Source organism: Fukomys damarensis, unplaced genomic scaffold (assembly GCF_012274545.1).
Source record: "Fukomys damarensis isolate Sample0158 unplaced genomic scaffold, DMR_v1.0_HiC HiC_scaffold_18, whole genome shotgun sequence".
Lineage (NCBI taxonomy): Eukaryota > Metazoa > Chordata > Mammalia > Rodentia > Bathyergidae > Fukomys > Fukomys damarensis.
The window spans coordinates 51,847,645-51,868,292 of record NW_022900930.1 but is presented as its reverse complement, the minus strand read 5'-3'; the positions used below and the strand labels follow the sequence as shown (position 1 = coordinate 51,868,292).

At 43.6% G+C, this 20,648-nt stretch overlaps 1 long non-coding RNA gene across 1 annotated transcript; it reads right to left on the bottom strand.

Moving 5' to 3' along the window:
* Positions 1-10,941: 10,941 nt before the first annotated feature.
* Positions 10,942-19,033, bottom strand: LOC104859672. Its single transcript, XR_779448.1, has 3 exons — positions 18,961-19,033; positions 17,054-17,147; positions 10,942-11,379 (listed from the first exon to the last, which is right to left on the bottom strand). It is a non-coding gene; the product is annotated as an uncharacterized LOC104859672 (long non-coding RNA).
* Between the last annotated feature and the right edge of the window lie 1,615 nt (positions 19,034-20,648).

Sequence of the window (20,648 nt, the reverse complement as noted above, 5' to 3'; positions counted from 1 at the left end):
TTGGAAAAGTACAACTGTATTACATTTATAAGCACGATGCAATGTTTACGTATATGTATGCAATGTAGAGTGATGAAGTCAAGGGGACGCAGGCAAAACCTCATTTACTTAACAATTTTGTGGCAAGACATCTGAAGTCTGCTCCCAGTTACTTTGAAACAGGCAATGCACTTTTATTGATGAAGTCAGCTTGCTGCACGGTACACCTCAAAGCTTGCTCTTTTTATCTAGATAAAGCTGTCCTCCACGGCCACACTTCTGCACCTCTTTCTCTCTCTGGTAGTCATTGTTTTACTCTATACTTTGGAAATTCTCAGTTTTCTTTTTATTTCACATATATCGTTAGATCATTGGACATTTGTAGGTCTTTTTCTGCCTGATTTCATTTAGCTTAATGTCCTCTAGGTTTACTCATGTTACTACAAATGCAAAATTGTTACCCTTTTAAAGGCTGAATGGTGTTCCATTGTGTACATATACTATGTTTTCTTTATCCACTCATCTGTTGATGGACATTAAGTTTAATTCCATATATTCACTATTGTGAATAGTGTTGTAATAAACATGGAAATGCATATATCCCTCCACTCTTGGTTTTATTCCTTTAGGTATTTTCCCAAAGTGGAATTTTTGTATAGTAGGGTAGTGCCATTTTTAGTTTTCTTGCAACTTACATATTTCTTTTCATAACAGAGATTATAATTTACATTTCCCCCAGCTGTGTACAGGGACTCCTTTTTCTCTATATCTTTGCATCAACTTTTTTTTATATAAAGTGCATTCTAACCACTGCATTGCAAATCTCATTTTGGATTAAATTTGCATTGTTCTAAGGGTTAGTGATCCTGAGCATCTGTTCGTATATATTTGGTCATTCATGTGTTCTTCTTTGAGAAGTTTCTGTTGAGCTCTTTGCCCTTTCTTCTCTCTCTCTCTCTCTCTCTCTCTCTGCTTTGAGATATTTACACATCTATCTATATATGTAAAAATATATAAATAGATGTCAAATGTATGGCTTGAAGATATTTTTCAATTCTGTAGATTGTCTCTTCACCTTATTCCTTTACTATACAGAAATTTTTCGTGTTGATTAAATCTCATTTGCCTATTTTTGTTTTGGGGGCCTATGGTTTGCAGATCATATCTAAAAATTCCTTGGCCAGGCAAACTTCATGAAAGTTTGGCTGATGTTTTCTTCTAGTGGTTTTACAGCCTCAAGTTTTGTATTTGGTTATCGAATCCAGTCTGAGTTGACTTTTATATGTGGTATACACATCTAATTGTATACTTCTGCCTGTAGATAGTTAATTTTTCCATTTCTGTTTATTAAATAGGTTATTTTTTCCTGATTGTGTGTTTTGGTTGACTTTGCTGCAAACCAATTTGACTGTAAATGCCTAGGTTCATTTTTAGGCTGCGTGGGCCAATATTTATTTTCTTATGAGAGGGCCATGCTGCTTTCATTATTACAACTTTGTACATATTTTGAATCTATACTATGATGTAAGATCTCTGGCTGTATTCAAGATTGTTTTGCTATTCCAGATCTTATGTTATTTTATGGTAATTTAAGGTTTGCCTTTCCTTTTCTGCAAAGAATGATGTTGGAACTTTGATAGGGATTTCTCCAAATTGGTAGACTGTTTTCAATAGTACAGATATTTTTAACAAGATTGATTCTTCTAAGCTATGATCATAGTATATCTTTATATTTCTTTGTGTTTTCCTCAGAATTTTACAGTTTTCATTATACAAATCTTCTGCCTCCTAGTTAAATTTAAAACAAGGTATTTCTGTGGCTAGTGAGTGTTGGTTTTTTATTCTTGAGATTTACTGAATTTGTGTACCAGTTCTATTTTTAGCAGAGCTCTAAAGTTTTCTATAAATGAGGTCATGTTCTCAGGAGAGACAATTTCTTGACTTCTTTATTTTGTCTGATTGCCCTGACAGTTGAAGTGATGAGGAAGGGGAAGCATCTTCTCTTGTCCCTGATCTTAGGAGTTTCAGCTCTCCCTGCAGAGCAGTGGGCTCATACCTGTCACACGTGGTCATGTATGGCCTCGCTAAGTAGAGGTACATTTGCTCCGAACCCAGTCAGAGATTTTACCTGGAAAGTATGGTGAATTTTGTCAAATTCCTCTTTGTTTTTTCTATCAAAACCTGGCTCTGGCTCAGGTGAGCAGACAATAGTGATGATTACCCAAGTATTTAAAGTGAAGATAGGAAGACATTTACTGCATCTACCAAGCTAGTGAACATGTGTGTGCATGTGGGATGTGTGATGGGTGACAGTGTTTGCTCTTTGATTTGCTGCCAAAAATTCTCTGCCGCCTACTTTCATGCAGCGTGTTCCACCTGCGGCAGGCTTCACGTTCCATGGGGCCCAGCACTGGCAGTCTCTGTCCCCGTGCTGTTCACCTGTGGTGCAGCCACTCTGCCCGTGAGCCCGGACAGACCCTGGGACTGGTGGCGCGCTGGGACTGTGACACCCCGCAAAGCCAGGTGTCTCCCTTTATTGGCCTGGAGAGGCAGTTCTTTCCCCTGGCTTTTCTACTCACTGGGGCCACTGTGCTCTGCAGAGCCCAGCCCTCATGGATGGGATGTGGGTAAGGACCTGAGGCCTCAGCCCCAGAGCACACTCGTCTGACCGCTGTAATCACCTGGCAAACACGAGTGAGCCCGGCTGAGCATCTCACCTGGCCCAGGCTGCAAAGCTGACACCTCTGACAGTGCATGCACGAGCAACCATGCACAGGAACTGTCCAGCCCTTGTGAGTCCCGCCCAGCACCGTGAGGGATGAGAGGTGGTCGACCTAGGCCACTAAGTCTTGGCTACCTTTGCTACACAGCAGGACCCTGGAATGCTTGCTGAGCGGGCTGCGCTGTGCTTCTGGAATTTTCCCCTAAACTTAGATGGACCCCACCTCTGCTGGGGACCCTAAAAGCACACATTGCGGCATCCTCAGGTGCCTGATCTGCATGTGTGTGAGCTAGGTTTTCTTGCACATTTAATTTCAACACTTAGGAAGCAGGCTGCTTGTGCAGAGGACGGCAGTTTTAAGACAGGCTTGCAGTGCACTCTGGCTCTGGATCTACACCAAGGTGCACAAGGAGGCAGTGGCACGAGCCAGGCCTGGCTGCGAATGTGGTGTTGAGAACACAGAATCGTCTCTGTGCACTCACCCATGAGCGAGCCCTTCAACCAGCCCAAAGATTCCGTGGTCCACTGGATAACCTTTAACAAATCACTCTCTACTGGAATTATTGATAAGAAATTCTACTTTTCTGAAGTTAAGAAAAATAAGTAGAAAACAAGGGTACCCAAGGCCCAGCTGGGTGACACAGTAGGAGTTCGTCTACCCCGAGGGTCCTTAAAGCCCGCACACTGGAGAGAGGCGATGGCTGCAGGAGCTGCTGGTACCGGCGCAGGTGGCTGGAGACACCCGCCTCGACATCAGCCTCACACACCCTGGGTGCCCCGGGTGGTTCCCAAACACACTGTGCCACAGGGCTGGCTCTGCCCAGCGCCCCGCCGCCACCCATGGGACCCAGTCTGTGTGGCCAGGTCTGGAGCGTCAACATCACTCAGGCATCTGTTCAATACGCAAATCATCAGGTCCCGTCTAGACTTTCTGACTCTGCTGACCCAGGCTCCAGAAGTTTGTTTCTCTAAGCAAACCCACAAGGTGACTTTGATGCATGCTTGCTTTTAAAAAATCCATTTTGTGGAGATCTTTATAAATAGCTTTTTAAAGAAAATCCGGGCTGTGCAGTGTGGTGGCTTGTTCAGGAAGATCATGTCCGGTAGGAACAGTGGATTCAAAAATCATGTTTTCTCCGAGGTCACCGCTGCAGTTTCTACTACCTCATTTGCAAAAATTTAGCCCCTATCATACATACACTAACCAGATTAGTCTCCTTTTAAGAAATGTTTGCCTGTCTTGGGTTTCCCTTCTTTGGTAACTGTTAATCTCCTGTGCTGAATTTTGCAGCCTGTCAATTCCTGAGAGTATCTGGAGAGCTGCTCTTACAATTTTTGTGAATTTGTAAGCTTTCCATTTACACTTAGTATTCCATAAATAGCCTGCTTAATACCAGGGCCTGCTTGGTCTTGTCCCCGCACATCGGTTTCTGTGCTGTATGGCTGATTTCTCTCCCTCGAGGGCTGCCGCTTCTTGTGCTTTCAGTGCTCCCTACCCTGCCCCTGTCCCTGCTCAGCCCTTTCAAGTTTCAATCATCTCATGTGCAACTAGTTCCTGGCGAGATTTACACGAAGCAGTGTCCAAAGTATTATTTGTATACTGAAGAGCCCTGTAGAATGTCTAGAGCCATGAATCAGGTTAAAAATCGTTATACTGGCAAAACTGTCCTTTTAACTTGACTGTGTAGCCAGTACAAAATATTTAGATGTATTGCGTGCCATGGATAAAAACATAGGAACTGTGACAGTCTAAATTCCAGGGGAACATTAGTCGTGAAGAGTCAGGTGCTGCGGCTGTCTGTGAGTGTGGTCGTTTTGATCTCCAACCCAGAGTTCACGACTGAGCTGTGAAGTAACTCAGGGCACTCATGTGAGCAGTAGGCCGCAGAAGGACATGTTCATGGGCGTGCCTTGGTCTAAAATCGGACTCTGTCCCTCGTTGCTCCCTGTGGTTTGGCCCAGCTGTCCTCCAGCTCAGGGACGCCAGCCAGCGGCCTGGGCACTTCGCAGTCTCTGAACTCGCTTCCTGTTTCTGTTACGCTTTGCTCTCTCACCAGCAGTGTGAGCATGATTTGCTTTTCAGACAGGGTCAGTTCACAGGGCAAGAATCGATCCCTACTCACATTGGTTTATGTGAAGGAGGAAGAAAGGAAGGAAGGAAGAAGGGAGGGAGGGAAAAGGAGAGAAAGACAGAGAGAGACAGAGAGGAACGAGTAACAAGAAGAAAGGAAGGAAGGCAAGAAAGAAGGAAGGAAAAATAGGAGGGAAGAAGAGGAGGGAAGGAGGGAACGAAGGAGAAAGGAAGCTTGGGATACGAAGATGAAGGCTGCCACTGGTCGCCCTCCTCTCTCTCCTTCTCTGGCCTGAGCCACAAGGGAGGCAGCAGCTCCGGGCTACACCGCATCAGGAGCACCCAGAGCGAAGCCCGGTTGTAGCAGCGCCAGGGACATTCCAGGTGGGTCCCCACTCCAGATGGTGTTCAGGTCAGCTGTCCCCTCCCCGAGCCCCAAGGCAGAGATCAAACGAGTGGGAGAGAGCCGGGGTGAATGCGGAGCCGGTGGTTTTCGGAGGAAGATGGGCTTTGTTAGCAGCAGTGCGGGGCTGACTGACATGTAGGCAGGAGCTGCAGCTATCTGCGGCGCTGAGAGTTGTAGCTCCTACCTGGGTGATAAATAAGTAATGGTCAGAGTTACTCTGAGTGACAGTTCTCTTGTTCTGCAGACACTGTAAATCCAGATAAAACAAGCAATTCTTCGGTGAGCTGATAGAAGAATCCATCTTCCTTCGGTCCATCAGCCTGGTGAAGACAAGAATTTCTGAGCTGTGGCCTTTCCTGGCAGCGTCTTACAAGGTATTGAAGCCATCAAGGAGGCTGCACTAAAGGAGTAAGAAAGACGCGAGAAAACAATCCACAGCGGTTGCAGCTCCTGCTCTAGGAGAGCCATTTTCCTTTCCTCTCAAAATATTAATATTAAAGATCATTAATAAATTTTTATTGTTCCTTTTTAAAAAAGTCAAGTCTCTTTCTCTGTCTCTGTCTCTCTGTCTCTGTCTCTCTCTTTCTCTTGCTCGTGCACACACACACACACACACACACACACAATTCCTAGAGAAAGAGAATTGGTCAAATACTGAGCTTTATAGCTAATTTCTTCTGAAACTTGACTGTGAACAGTGCATGAGGTAAAATGACTTAACTTAAATGAATGCCCTTCTCTTTGTCTGAAAAGTAAAAGGGACTTGAAGAAGCACTCATTGTCAGTTGAATCTTGAACTATTTTTTGACAGCAGAGGAAACAAAATGGACATTTCTTATGGCTTTACTTCTGGGTCTTATGACAAGATAATTCAACAAAAAATCAAATCCATATGTTTGTATGTATTTATACATGAATAACAGTATTTAAAACACAAACCAGGGGAGAAGTGCAAACTATCTGAAATGTTACTCTCCAAACAGAAACTGTTTGGATGCCTAAAAATCCTGAACAGTAAGTTATAGCATTGACAGTCAGGGACACGGGCATTCACACACAAGGGCACGCACGCCATGAAGAGCCCTAAAAAGCAGTGACTTTTGTGCACCGCTTTGAAAAGGGACCTGGAGATTTCTAGTAAATTAGACATGCATCTATGCTGTGATGCAGAAATTTAGCTATTACAGTTTTACACAAGGAAGGGTGGTACACACCCCACTCACCATTTGCTCAAATGTGTTGACCACAGGAGATCACATCTGAAGAACACCCAAGTCATCATATCGGGCCTCCCCTGTGGTGCTAACCAAGGTGTAAGGATGCAGCTCTGGCTGCTAGGACAGCACAGGTGCACCTCAACTGACTGCGGTCGGTTTCATTTTCCATGTTGACTTGTGAGAAAGTGGATCTCAGATCTACAAACCCACCAGTCCTATCTTTAGAATTTCTTTCTCACTCCTTCTGTAGACAAACATCACCTTCATTGCTTCTAGTTTTTATGGCTTTCTTTGTTGGCCTTTTAAGACCCAGCTACAGTTAAATAATGCAGATTATCTAAGGCAAGAGTTCAGTTTCATGTCTTTCCAAATAATTAATGTTAACTCTAGCCCCACTTTTGTGCCACAGTATTTTTACCATGTGTAAAACGTTCCTACTGTGCTGGGTGTTCTCTGTCTTTTGTACTGCATTGACTCTTCTGTGTGGCATTAAGATTGTTTACCTTATTGCTAATTTAGCATCAGATTTGCCATCTTGTGTTTCCTTTAACACAATACGAAACTTTGTACACTAGCCACATCTTTCCATTTTTACATAGAAACGTGTGTGTGTGTGTGTGTGTGTGTGTATGTGTGTGTGTTTGGCTACTACATTAAAAAATGCCAGTTTTGTTAAAAATGTAGATAGAAAAAGAAACAAAGACTACAATACAGTAGCTTGACTCTGGGGTAGTTCTGGCTTGTTTATTTGTTTATTACCTCAATGAAATCCTGCACCTTGGTCTTGGGGCTCTTTAATGATGCAATGGTTGAATACAATATAATTTAAAACTTGATAGGATGGGGAAAATTTCTAGTTAGGGGAGAGCATGCAGAGATTCAAATTCTCCAGTAACTTTACAGGCCAAAAAATACTGCTTTGATTTAGAGCTAGAAAGGCCTTAGAGCCACCTCTTTCAAAGTCTCCATGCTCATGACAGGGAAGAGAGCAGCCTGGAAGAATGGGTACCACCTGGCACGCCTTCCACAGGGCTGTGTCTCTGTGGGGCTTGAGGCTCCTCTCCCCTTGCTGGCCCTCTTCCTGCTCACCCGGCTGCTTCCAAGAGTAAACACATCTTGCTGTGGTGTGACACCCGGATAGGATGTGCAGTCCCGAACCGGGTGGGAGAAAGGTAACAGCAGAGAGCCAAAGCCACAGAGTGGAGCAGCCGAGCTCTAACAGGTTTGCTCTGTCCCCAAACAGTGCATTCAGGCAGCGGCTGGGACTTCATTAGTCACCACTGACTGCAGGAACTGCGGAGCCCAGGACCCCTGCCCCACAAGCCCCCCTGAGCCCCTGGACCCCAGCTGCCTCACTGTATGGGACTCAGAGATGAAGAAAACCACAGACATTCCTTCATCTTAAGGTGCACTTTGAATATTTTTTGAGAAACAATTGCTAGGGATCTGAACATCTAAATCTCCGAGGCGGTGCCACAGAGGGGAACTTTTCCATCAAAGAAAAGTACACACAAAGGGGATGGGAAATAGCAGACTTGGGAGAAAATTATAGCATTTTCTGAGATGAGTCTTTAAGAAAATCATTTCCACAGAGAGGGCTTCACCACATGGGAAGATCTGTCATTTCAGAATGGAAGATTTAACATGCAGTTTAAAAACTTTCCAATGTGGCTGGAAAGTTGGTCAAGCTTCCTGAAGAAACACAGTTGCTTTCAGTGAGGAAAATAGTTATCTTCCTGTTGTTATAAGTAGAAACACTTTAGATACAGAAACTGCAAATATCCTTATATATACAATTGTATTTATATGTGTCATTTTATTTATTTATTTATTTATTTATTTATTTATTTATTTTTGTTTTTTTGGGGGGTGTTTAATTGGGAGATCCTGGGCTAGGGTCTCTCTAAGGATGCTGAGCTCTGCCTGGGTGCAGGGACTCTGAGGGCTGTGCAGAGGAGCCTGAGCCTTCATTGACCAACCTGAGTTATAACCAGCCCTGGAGAACAAATTGAGTTTGTAAGTTAAGGTTCCACTATAATTATGTGGTTGTATGATTTTGAAGCATCCTTACTTATGACATAGAATATTGGAGTTTGGGGGAATATTAAGAGGGAATTAACTTCAACTTATCTTTTCAATCTGTTTTATTGTCTTGTTTCCAGTCTGATTCTGAAGAGATGTTTTAGTGAGTAGAAAACTAAGCAGAAATGGAATTGAACTCATAATTCTAGGATAACTTTAGCTTTCAACAAAGACCTCTTCACCCAGAGATTCTAGAAGAATCCAGAATTTACATTGGATTATAATCTTCAGCACGGAAGTCTGCAGAATCTGGAAGTTTCATGGTCACTGGATTTTATATTACAAATGAAAGATAACCCATACTATAAAAGGGCTTCAGTCTATGCGGAGTCCTACAATTATATATTAATGATATAAAATTGTAATGCAGCATGTCGGTGAGGTGCGTCCTGAAATTTTTCAGGCCTTTCTCCCCTGGAGTCAGACTTTAAGGTGACCCTTGCTATCTGCAAACATGATCATGGCCTTCAGGTCTGTTATACATGAATCGGCAGAGATGACCACCTGAGTACCGCTCTTGGTCTTTGTCTGATGTGGAAAGATGCTGTCACTGGGCCGAACCTCTCAGTGCTCCAGGCCTGGAAATCATCAGCCTCCATCAAGGGGAGGGCGGTGCACCTCTCTCTAATGAAGCCACCACAGTCCAGTCCCTGGAGTCATTGTTCAGGAATCCAGTGCTTATGACCCTGCCCCTAGGTGCCTGAGGTTGAATCTTAGGCAGATAACACTCTCTCTCCCCCGACTCCCTCTCCCTTACTCTGCACAATTATCTTGCGATAATTGGCATAAAGATAACTTAATGATGAACCCAAGGAACTAAAAAAAGATATATATATATATAGAAGTTCAAAAGGCCAATTGAGAGAAATGAGGTAAAATGTAAGTTTCTATGTAAGCCTGAGCAATTCAGATGAAACCAAATGAGAATAAAAGATAGTCATGTGACTTCCTCAGGAGGTTATGAGGGCGCGAGTCCATCGGTTCACCTAGTGTGTGCGTATGTTCAAGTCTACTTACATAATGGTTAGGCTGTAAACAACTCTCTCCTGTACTCTGATCTGGGTCCTTGTTTTGGGGCCTCTAAACGAAGCTAACGAAACAGCAGGTGGTCAACCATGCAAAATGAACAAATGTATGCGTATTAGGAAAAGAAAGAAAGAAAGAAAGAAAGAAAGAAAGAAAGAAAGAAAGAAAGAAAGAAAGAAAGACTCCCTGCTGCTCAGGGAGGGGTTCCGGAAGGTGGACACCATAGATGCTGTTGTAGTCAGGCTTGCAATGGAATAGAGATTTAATACAATACACATAATTTACAGGATTATTATTTAATATTCACTCCAGAAGTGAAACACAGAAGTGCACAAGAGATCTGTGTACACACTAGAGATCCGAAGAATCTAGTCCAGGGCCTGGCCCCCACTGCTATGCCCTGCACAAGTCCAGCCAGAGGCCTGAAGCCCAGGGTAATGTCTCCTGCAAGTCTGTACTGAGGATCTGCGCCGGGAAGGCCCAAAGGCCGGTGGTGGAAGCTAGAAAGTGTGCGTTGGTAGGGAGAGGGATCTGTGCCACCAGCGGAGGGAGCTGCACTGGAGACAGGAAGAGATAATCAAGGCTAAGACCAGAGCTCCCCTGGTGAGAACAGCAGCCCTACCTGACCAAGGTAAGGACCTGAGCTCCTCCAGGGACAACAGCCACATTTGCATCAAGAAAACCAGCCCTCTTCTCCAATTCTCTTACTCTCTTGGCAACAATCATAAGGTGGGTCTTCCACACCAGAGCCAGGCTGACTCAGTTCCGCTGGGCATTCCAAGTTGACCAATAGTTAATCCACCACAGATGTTAAGTCGATTGGCCTTCTGTACAGCGTTTGGTGCAGGTGAACGTGACAGAACAGGGATGCTCCTGGTTGACTGAGGCCTTTGGTGTCAGGAACGCAGGTCCTTCCTTTGCATTTCTCTCCCTCCGAGGCCTGTTCCATTAGCTCAGGGACCTTTTCTTTGTCCCATGCATTGTACTAGGCCCCCGCTAGTCTGTTTGCTTAAGTTAATTGTTAGGATCCTCCGTTATGTGGACTCAAGACCTGACTTAGTTTATTTGGGTTAACCGTTCAGCAGTTGTACCCTATCTTCCCAGATTCCTCTATTTTATGGCTTCAAGATGAGTGTAAGTCAGGATTTGTACTAGTAATAGTGCTTAATAATGGTGCAAGCTCTGAAGACACTATGCAGCATATGTGCTAATTTCTACACACTTCAGTTCCTTTAATGAGAAGGTCAAATGTCCTTGCTTTGCACTTCATGAATGAAACAAGTGAGATTGAAATTGAACATTTTCATATTTCAAGGCTGGAAAGTGCCAAGGCCAGGGACTGAAATGGACTTTTCCTCTTGTTCTTAGCTCTTTATGGCAGGTAACATTTTGTTCCATAAAGAAACTAGAATGCAACTAGGATGCTGTAATGAAGCCCAGCTCTGTGTTTTGTCTTGGTTACAAAGTAAAATAAGATACATTAATGTTGGCACTGAATTTCGATATCATTTGGGCCTAAAACAATGCTATGCGATTTATAAACCTCTTCACATCGTAAATCATCAGGCATCCAGCAGCCAAAACTCATAGCAATGAGGCACTGTCCCTTACTTTGTCCAGGCCTCAGCTCAGGGAGCTTGTGCCAATGGAAGGCAGCTGCATCCGTCAGGGAAATAGTGGCTGACATAAAAATAAAACTGGAAAGGAGGTTGGCACGATGACAGAGACCGATGCCCCTATTTAGATGTGAGTGGAGCCCTGTGTATGGGGACCCTGGTGGCAGGCGGCTGTCGTTACTTAGTGACCCAGGGCCTGGATTCCTTTCGGGATGAGTCTTCTGCAGCTCCTAGGTCCCATTCAGTCACACGCTGCCCCTCTGGAGAAGAAGAGAAGAGGTGGGAAGAGGAGGGAATGGAAGGGGAGGAGGTTACCTTAAAACCCTCATCCAGGAAAGACACAGAGCAACTTCATCCTTATACTTTTTTGCACGAGTACAAATAGAAGCAAGCAGTTGACAAGACTCTCCCGAATGCTTTCTGACTGCCATCTTACTTCTGAAACGGCAGCCCCCATTGTTAAAGAGGCCAAGTGTGTGTGCTGTGCCCTTCTTTGCAGTTCATCAGATCAAGAATTATCCCCAGTTGTCACAATCCTGTTTCTTGAAGAGAGGAAAAACTCTTTGGTGCTGTAGCAGTGACTCAGAAGAAGGGTGTGAATGATGTCAAAACTCTTAGGGGACCAGGATTCAAAATGTTTGTTTTAGGAGGTGTCACTTTGGACTTATTAAGGTCTGCACCTCCATTTTGCCCAAGTGAAAGATTACTTAACAAGAGATTCACACAAATTAAGCATGGTGAGTGGTAACAGCTTACGTGGGAGGCAGCACACAAAACGTTCCTCGGTTCCAGGAGAAACACTGAGGGTGAAATGTTTGTAAGGAGCAGACCTCTGTTACCTGGGGAGAACTTATGTACAGCGGCCACTCCAGTCCTGCCTGGGAGTCCTTCTTTAGGGAGAAGGGTATTGGGCAACACAGCTTCTTGGGGGAGGGAGTAGCATGGTGATTCTTCTTGATAATTTCTTGAGCACTAGGCTGGCTGCTTGACATGTGGTAGGTCGTAAGGTACTTTCCCTGAAAGCTGTGTGCCATGGGACCATCCATAAAGAGCTTAAAACTCAAGAGGAAGCGACATGTGCAGGAAGCAGGCTCATCGCAATGTTGTTTCCTTGCTCTAGGGCCACGCGGCTTGCCTCTACCTGGGCTTCTTCTGACAGAGGCTGATGGTAAAGTTGGTGGTTCTGGACGCAGTGATGGCGGTGGCTGCTCTGGATCTGGGTGTCTCCCGCTCCCTACGCCTGGAGCACCCTGGCTCTGCTCACCGGGCCTCATACGGAAGCGGCCTTTCGCAAGCCCACGCTCTTCATTTAGCATGATCTCTTTCAGCCTCAGGGTTTCAGCATCTGTTACGCCCAGGGTGGAAGAAACTCTAAACACAAACGTGACCACGCGGCTTGTGTCTAATCAGGTAATGGCAAGGGCGCCTTTCAGGATGTGACACATCACAGAGACTCAAATTGCTTACGCCGTTTCGAGTTTCTGTGAGACACCGTCTAATTTGCCATTATAATTCAAAGTAACTTCATTTTCCCTGGTGGAGTCCTGAAAATTACTGCAACTTATAATTTTATGGTAATTATAGTGAGAACTCACGTAATTAGTGTAGCATGATCACCGTTCTATTTATTTTCCCCAGTGAATCAAGTCCCTGACAGGGGAATTCTCAGCCTGAAGGGTTAAAGTTTCTAGTGCTCTGTGTAGGCTGACCGACTTCTCCACAATCAAGCCTGATTTTCTTATTTCCTTTCTAAAATATTCTTCCCAGCCAAATCGGGACGAGATCTCTGAAGAAGATTGGTAAACCCAGAAATCTGCGAATGCCCAGAACACTCCTGCTGGGTTTGTATGGGGAAGAGAAGCAAATGACAGCCTGTGCCCATGCGTGCTTTTTGTTCCAAGTTTTCAAACATAACAGAGGTTAGTGTCCTGACATGGAGATCTGGAATCCCAAAGGCTGAAAAATACAAAACTTCTAAAGTGCCCACATGACAGTGACAGGAGAATATGCTCTGCCTGACCTCGTGTGTAGATAGCAGTCAGAGCACAGGTGTACTAAAATATACAAAGTGGCCCTCGGGACATGCTGAAATGAACGAGTCACAAATAAGTACTGCATCTCGATGTGTCTCGCCCAAAGATGTCACTTCATTTTACACAGATTCTTCAAAGTCTGAAAATATGAAACCTGAAGGACTTTCAGTCCTGAGCATCTAGGATAAGAGATATTCAGTCTGTGTCCTTACTCTGCAAAGCACATCATTCTGAGTGTAGGGAGGACTGGCGACTGCTGCTCACCTCAGCTCCTCTGCACAAGTGTTGCGTCCCCTTACATTTCCTCTCTGTGATGGTGACTGTCTTCTCGCTATACAGTCATTACCTGAGCTGTGCATTCATTTGTAGCCCTTTTCCATCATTCCTCTCTTATTTTGGGTGCTCATTACTCCTGGCTTTATTCAGGCCTCTAGAAATCTGCCACTGGGGAGAGACAAGCGCCCTCACTTGTCCAGACCTTTAGAATAACAGCACCCACATATGTGTAGGCGCGATTTAGAGCCATAGGAAGCTTCAGATACTACCAGCATTAAACTGGAGTTTGACCGGCATTTTGGGGAGAGATTTGGCAACTTTGAGTAAGTTGAAGCTGGTTCTGTTCGCAGCATGGCGGTCGCTGAGAAGGAGCGCACTGGTGCTGGTGGGCAGGGTGGAGAGGTGGAGGACAGGCAGGGGTGGTCCTGCAGCTGCCTTTTCAGGGCTGTTTTTCCTTCTAAAGTTGTCTGCAGCATGAAGAGAAACACACACACGGCCCCATGGCGTGCCAGTGCTGCCGCACGCCGAGTCCCCGTCTTCGGTCTCGGAATTCACACTTCCCCTTCCTGAAAGGCTGCTTGGAGTTCAACGTTACTGTGTTTAAAATCTGCCTCCTGATTAAAAACACCACTTGTATGAGGTAAGATGTACGAATCTAAACTGTCCGAGGTTAAACATTGAAGAAAACTTAAGAAACAACAAACATGTTTCACCTTCACTTATAGTTCAATTGGCATCAAATAGCAAAAGCGTATTGTCAAACCACTGTCCATTGGTGAATTCTTAGACCATTGGCTATACATCGAAGTGAAATTTTGAATCGTATCTTTTCCCATAAGAAATAATTTTTCATAATTTTCCTTTTCATTCTTCTTAATCTCATTTTCTCTTCTTCCTTCCTCCCCACTCCATCCACCTTGAAAATACCTCCTTACTTCCTACTTAGCTATCTTCAAGCCTCCCCCACCCCATGGTACCTTGGTTCACAAACTTAATTTTTCTGCAACTCTGATCACAAACTGAATTAGATGAGAACCGAATCAAATTCTTCCATGAGGGCATCATTTAACTTAAGCTTTGAATTTGATTGGGTTCTTTTTCAACTTGGCTTGTGACCAGAATTGGAAATAATTAAACCCATGAATGGAGGTACTGCTAATATATACTGAGTTTCTCATAGAAGAGAAATCTTATGATATTTAAGCTCACATGCAAATAAAAAAGGGACCAAGAGGAGGAAGGAGCGAGGAGAAGTAGAGGGGTCACAAAAAAGAATTAAAATGTGATGTGTCCGAGCACCAACTCCACATGATAAATGTAATCATTATGCACTGCAAACACACACTGATAAAAAGGAAACACAATTTATGACTTTATCAAGTGCTTTTGTTTTTGGTACTGGGGATCGAACTCGGGATCTAGTGCTTGCAAGGCAGGCAGTGGCATCACGGAGGTAAATCTCTGGACCTATCAAGTGCTTTTCAAACATAAAATCTAAAATAGTTTAATCTCTTCATTGCATATAGAATTATAAAACAATGATATGTCATTGGGGCTCAGAGTTATGTCATCTCAACAGAGCATCACTGCTTCTGTGAGAAATCAAATGCTGTGGGAATTTTACTCCTATAGAAAACTATTAGAAAAAAGAGGCCGAATACGTGAAGTGACTACTGTTTTTATAAGTTAGGCAACAGGCATAAGAGGGTTGTGATTCTTAGCAGAAAAGAAACCAGTGAGGGAATTGTTATTAGACTAAGGACAGTGTTCATACCAGAGGGCACAGAAGGGAAAGCCTGGCCCACATTACCCCTTAATCTAACAGAGTTAGTAAGATATACATCATAATCCACCGGGGCTCTGTGTTAGTCAGACTGCTTATCACTGAGACAATACCTAACACTCACAATTTAAAGAGGAAAGGTGTGCTTTGGGCCAGTTTGGTATTTCAACTCAAGGTGTGTTGGCCCCAAATAGAAGCCTGCTCCCACAATCTCATGGGTAAATTCCAAAGACAGTCAGCTGACAGTCGACAGTACCCACCACATCACTCTTCTGATTGTGTTCACCCTAAACACATCTCCTTAAAATGTACTTCCTCTCCAAATAAAGATAGTAGCAAGTTCATAATTTAACCTAATGTCACATATAACAAGAAGCAAAACTGTCCCTTTCCCAAAGTTTCAACAATTCTAGCATTTTTCAAAGGATTAAGTCCAATGTTCTTGAGGTAAGCACTTAACTATAAACCTTTTTTATGAACCAAAAATAAGTGCCACAATCTTGAGATACCATAGCATAGGGTAAATGTTTCCATTTCAAATGGGAAGAATGGGGGATTAAAAAGTAATCAGACCAAAGCCAGACTGAAACCTGGAGGGTAAACACTAAGTTGTATAGTTCTGTTTCAAGCATGTGGAGCAAACAATAATGAAGTACAAATTCTGGAGGCCTTGGCTGCCCCAGGTGTAAGGCCTCACTGAGTGCAGGTCACAAGGTCTTTTTCTTGGCCTGGCTCCGCTCATGGCCTGCAGCTCCTCATAGTGGATGCTGCATGTTCCTGCCTTCTCCAAATTTCCTGGATCCACACTGAACCCTTGACTTAATTCCCATAGCGTCATGGAGAGCCCTCCCTCTTGGGGACTTGGCTCTGTCTCTGAAATTTGAGGGGAAGTCTTGCTGACCCCAAAACTTGTGCATCCTATATTCCTGTAAAACCAGCACTACACAGATGATTCCCAGTTCTACAGTCAGCAGGAGCAGCAGCCTGCCCCCCTTGGATCATGGCTGCAGTGTCTTCTGAGTGGCTGGATGGTTGAACACAGTGAGACAAATTTTGAAGTACTGATTCATTAGTAGGTCCTTCTCAAACAAAGGGCCCATGGGGGCCTCTCTCTTTTGCACCCTTGAGCCAGGAGTAGGTGGGGTCTTACTGACTCCTGGGATGCCATCCAGGCATTTTTTTTCTTGACCTTCTACAAAGTACTTGGTTTCTTGTATATGGCATTAATGTCTTTAACAACCACACAGCTTTTGGCTGCAGTGTTACAAGCAGTATGCTCTAGGCTAATATTTTCATTTTTCCACTTTTTTCTGGGTTGCTTTTTGTCCCTGATACTCACTATAAATCTGGCTAAAAGCTGGCAGTAATAACTGTGCCACAGGTCAAATGATGTCTTGAAATTTCTTCCACCAGATTAATTAGTCTGCCCCCCTTAATCTCATTCCTCTGCAAAGTCTTCTTACATGGGCAAAAATGTAGAAAAAATCTCTTCCAGAGTGTAACACGTATGGCTTCTCATCCAAATGCCAATGGAGTTCTTGCTCCCAACTTCAACCTCTTGGGCATGGCTTTTATTATCTGCATTCCTACCAGCATGACCAGCATCATCTACCAGGTCCTGCTTACAGTATCCTATGCATCCTAAAGCTTCTGTTGTCCACATTTCCAAACATTTCAAAACCCCTCTCACAAACCAGGTCCAAAAGCTTCTGAATGACATAGGCACAGGGACAGAGAGATGCCACTTCTATGCACCAGTTTTCTGTATCAGTCAGCTTTCACTTTGTGGACATAATACTTGTGACCCTGAACTTCAAAGAGGAGCTGTGATTTGGCTCTTACCATGCGGGGCTTAAATCTGTCATAGGCTGATTCCAAAGCAGGACCCTCATGGCAGAAGCAAGTCCTGCAGCAAAGCTGCTCGGTTCATGATTTCCTAGAAGCAGAGCAGCAGAACAGTTACAGAGAGTAAAGGAGAAATGGACAGGTACCGATCCCAAGGCTGCAGCTCCAGATCCTGTGGCCAAGGCTCCAGACCCTAAAAGATACACCAAAGTGGGCCCTAACAGTATCCCGGGTGGATTCCAGGAACAAACAAGCCAATATCCCAACCTAAGCTTCAAAGGGGGTCAGCCATGAAAAGAAGTGGGCAAAACGATTTGCAGAGTGCACAGGGAGCTGGTAATTGTTTGAATTCCCAGCAGACAGACTGCACAGTGCATGTGCTAGGTAGACTCCTCCCAGGGGCCACAGTAGATAGCACTAATTCCAGACCAAAAGGTGCTCTGGACTTGCCTTAAGGAATCTTAAAAAATAAATAAAAAAGTAAAGCATTGAGTGGGCCACCCTGATTGTAAATCATGTCGTGGAATGCCATGCAAAGCTCTTGACTATCAGTGGATTGAAAAAGCTCAGTCTTTAACAAGTCACAATGCTTATCATCAATAAGATTTTGCTACCTACAAGAAGAAACAGAAATATAATATCCATAGCCAGGAGATATATTGCATCAGAAAGCTCAACACTGATAAATATCAGTGGTCTCCAATTTTATGTACAGATACAATATAACTTAAAGAAACTCTAAACAGAAGGTTTTTCCCCATAGAAATTGACCAATCAGTTTGCAGATTTCAAAAATATAAAATTGCTAAAAAAATTTAAGAGACTATATTTCAATACTTAAACCTATAATTTATGTTATTTCAAAACATAGTACAAAGTGAAAATAATCAAGAATGTAGTATGGGCATAGGACAAGCGTATGTGTTAATGGGATTAGCAGGGAGTCTGTGGATAGATTCACATCTTCACAGCTCCTGGTCCAAAAGGAAATATCAAAAGAAACTGTCGTCCACCTAACTTCATACAAATAACATAGTTTTTATAATGTTAATGGCCATTTGAGCTATATAAAGAAAACTACAACTAGAAATAAAACACCAGAAAAGTATATTAAATACACAAAAAGCTGCAACTAGAAATGTTACATTCTTTCATCAGAATAGGCAAAGATTTCTTACAACCATCACAAAAAAGTCACAGAGGAAAAAATGCTCAGAGTGAGCTTCAACAAAATGAAATATTATATTCTTTAATGCATATTGTTAAAATGAAAAGATAAATCCAGAAGTAGGGGAAAATGATATAAAATGAGTGTCTGAGCTTGTGTGTCTGACACATGAGCTTAACTGTCGCATGGCTTCTCTTATATGAAAACTCAGTGTATATATAAAGTATGAACTAAAGTCATCCTAGGAAAAAAGACAAAAACAAGTATTGTAATCAAGTGCGGACATACCTAAAAGTGTACCTTGACTTAGTACAATGATCTGACATGTTTTATGTTTCCTTTGACCTATTAGTCTGTTTTCCCATCAGTACATGAGAATTCGCTTTATTAGGTCTTATAAGATAAATAAATGAATCCGATACTGGGAAAATAAAAGGAGGTAGAGCAAAGGGGAAGGAAGGTTTCGTGTGTGTTGTGTACGAGCACCAACTCCCTGCAGAAAACATGAGCATCATGTTACGAAACGAGTACTAAACAAAGTCAAAAAATTAAACAGCCCACAAGAAGTCCATTCAAAATAAGTGTAGAACACTAATAAAACTGTAAATACAAAACACAAGAAATCTAATTAAATTAAACTGTACAGAAAAAAGACACAACATTATAAATCAGTAGGCAAGAAGAATAAAAGTTAAGTAAGATAAATTTAACACCATTGAAAGGCTACAGCACTTACACAAAAAAACACTGGTTCTGTGAAACACTTGAGAAGTGGTCAAGTTGAAGATCTCCTGCAGTATTCAGAGAGTGCAAAGCAATGTTTGGCAGTGGTTTGTAAAGTTAATCACAAATCTACCGTATGGCCCTCCCAGTCTAGGCTACTTTTACCCCCACGTTCCTGCCTTGAAGAAGAAAATGCATGTACATAAATGTGCTGCCTGCAAGAATTTGTGGCAGCTTTATTCCTAAGGTTGCAGTCAAGTAAATAGCGCCCTCCCACATTTGCCCACGCCCTGAACTCTGAAACAGGTACATATGCTAATCACCATAGCAACAGTGGCTGGAGAGATGTAATTAAAATCAAAGGCCTCAACATGGGAAGACCGACCTGGGTTGTCTGCAAGAGCCCAGAATCTCCATAGACTTCTGAGAGGCAGTTTTCCAGCCTTGGGATGAGAGGCTGCCAACAGGAGGAGTAGGGCTGTGGAGAACACCGCCTTTGAAGTCAAGCGTGCACCTGGAATGTGCTGCGCTCCAGAGACTGGAGAGGCCAGGACACGCGGCAGCCTCCAACAGTAAGGAGTGCTGGACTGCTGAACTCAGCCGTGAGAGAATAGGCTCCTGCTTTTTCTAGCAATCAAGTCCATGGAGACTTGTGACCGCGGGGCTGTCAACATGGCAATTGTCATAAGCTCACGGCTTGAATGGCCTTCTGACCAAGCCTGTATGCTGCAGCTTAGCAGGGTGAAGGAAGAGGAGCGAACTGCGGCTACTGGAAGTGGTGGGTAAGTAGCGAACTGCATAGCTCTGAACAGTGTCAGAGGCAGAGGAAGATGGCGGATGTGAGACTTGAGAACAGCCAAGCTGACCTGTGATGATGGAGCAAGACGAACAGGGAGTCCCTTGCGGAGAGCATCGTACTCTGGTGATTGGAGGCGAGGCTGTGCAGTGCGGCAAGCATCAGAGCTCACCCCAGCTTTCCCTCTGAAAAGCCAAGGGGCACCCAGTCGGCACACCGTGCGCCTCACTGCTGAGCTCCTGTTTGAAAGTGTGGACGGCATGCATTTCGAGTCATTAAAGTTACTATAAGTCTATATTTATATCCTGCAAAAATATACTTGAAGGGTGAAGATTTTTCTCAGAGAGCACACTGTCAGTCAAGGGAAGACAGACCCAGTCCATTTCAGTAGAGGTCGGGTTGAACCACTGAGATACTCAGTTAAAGTGTCCTTTAGGTTGGAGAGGAATGAAGATGAAAAATGAAATATCAGGAGGAATGGGGACCATCAGAAATAAACAAAAACTTACTCATCTTGGGGTGGTGGCACACACCTGTAATCCCAGGATTCAGGAGGCTGAGGCAGGAGGATTGCCACAAGGTAGAGGCCAGCCTGGGCTACATAGTTCAAGGTCAGCCTGAACTACACAGTGAGACCCTGTATCAAAAACAAAACAAAACAAACATAGTAAAAGAAATATGAAGAAAGTTTTAATTAGTAACAAGAAACCTGGATATCTTCTCATTTTTAAAAGTGAGAGTAGGGAGGGTGTTAAATTACGCTTTGAAAAATATGATATTTGTCACATATAAGTGCATAAATTCTTCAGTCCACAAAACCCAAAACCTGGTCACGATTAAGGTTTATATCAACACACAGGACCCAATAGAAAGCATCTCAATTGCAAACGTGGTATATGGAACCA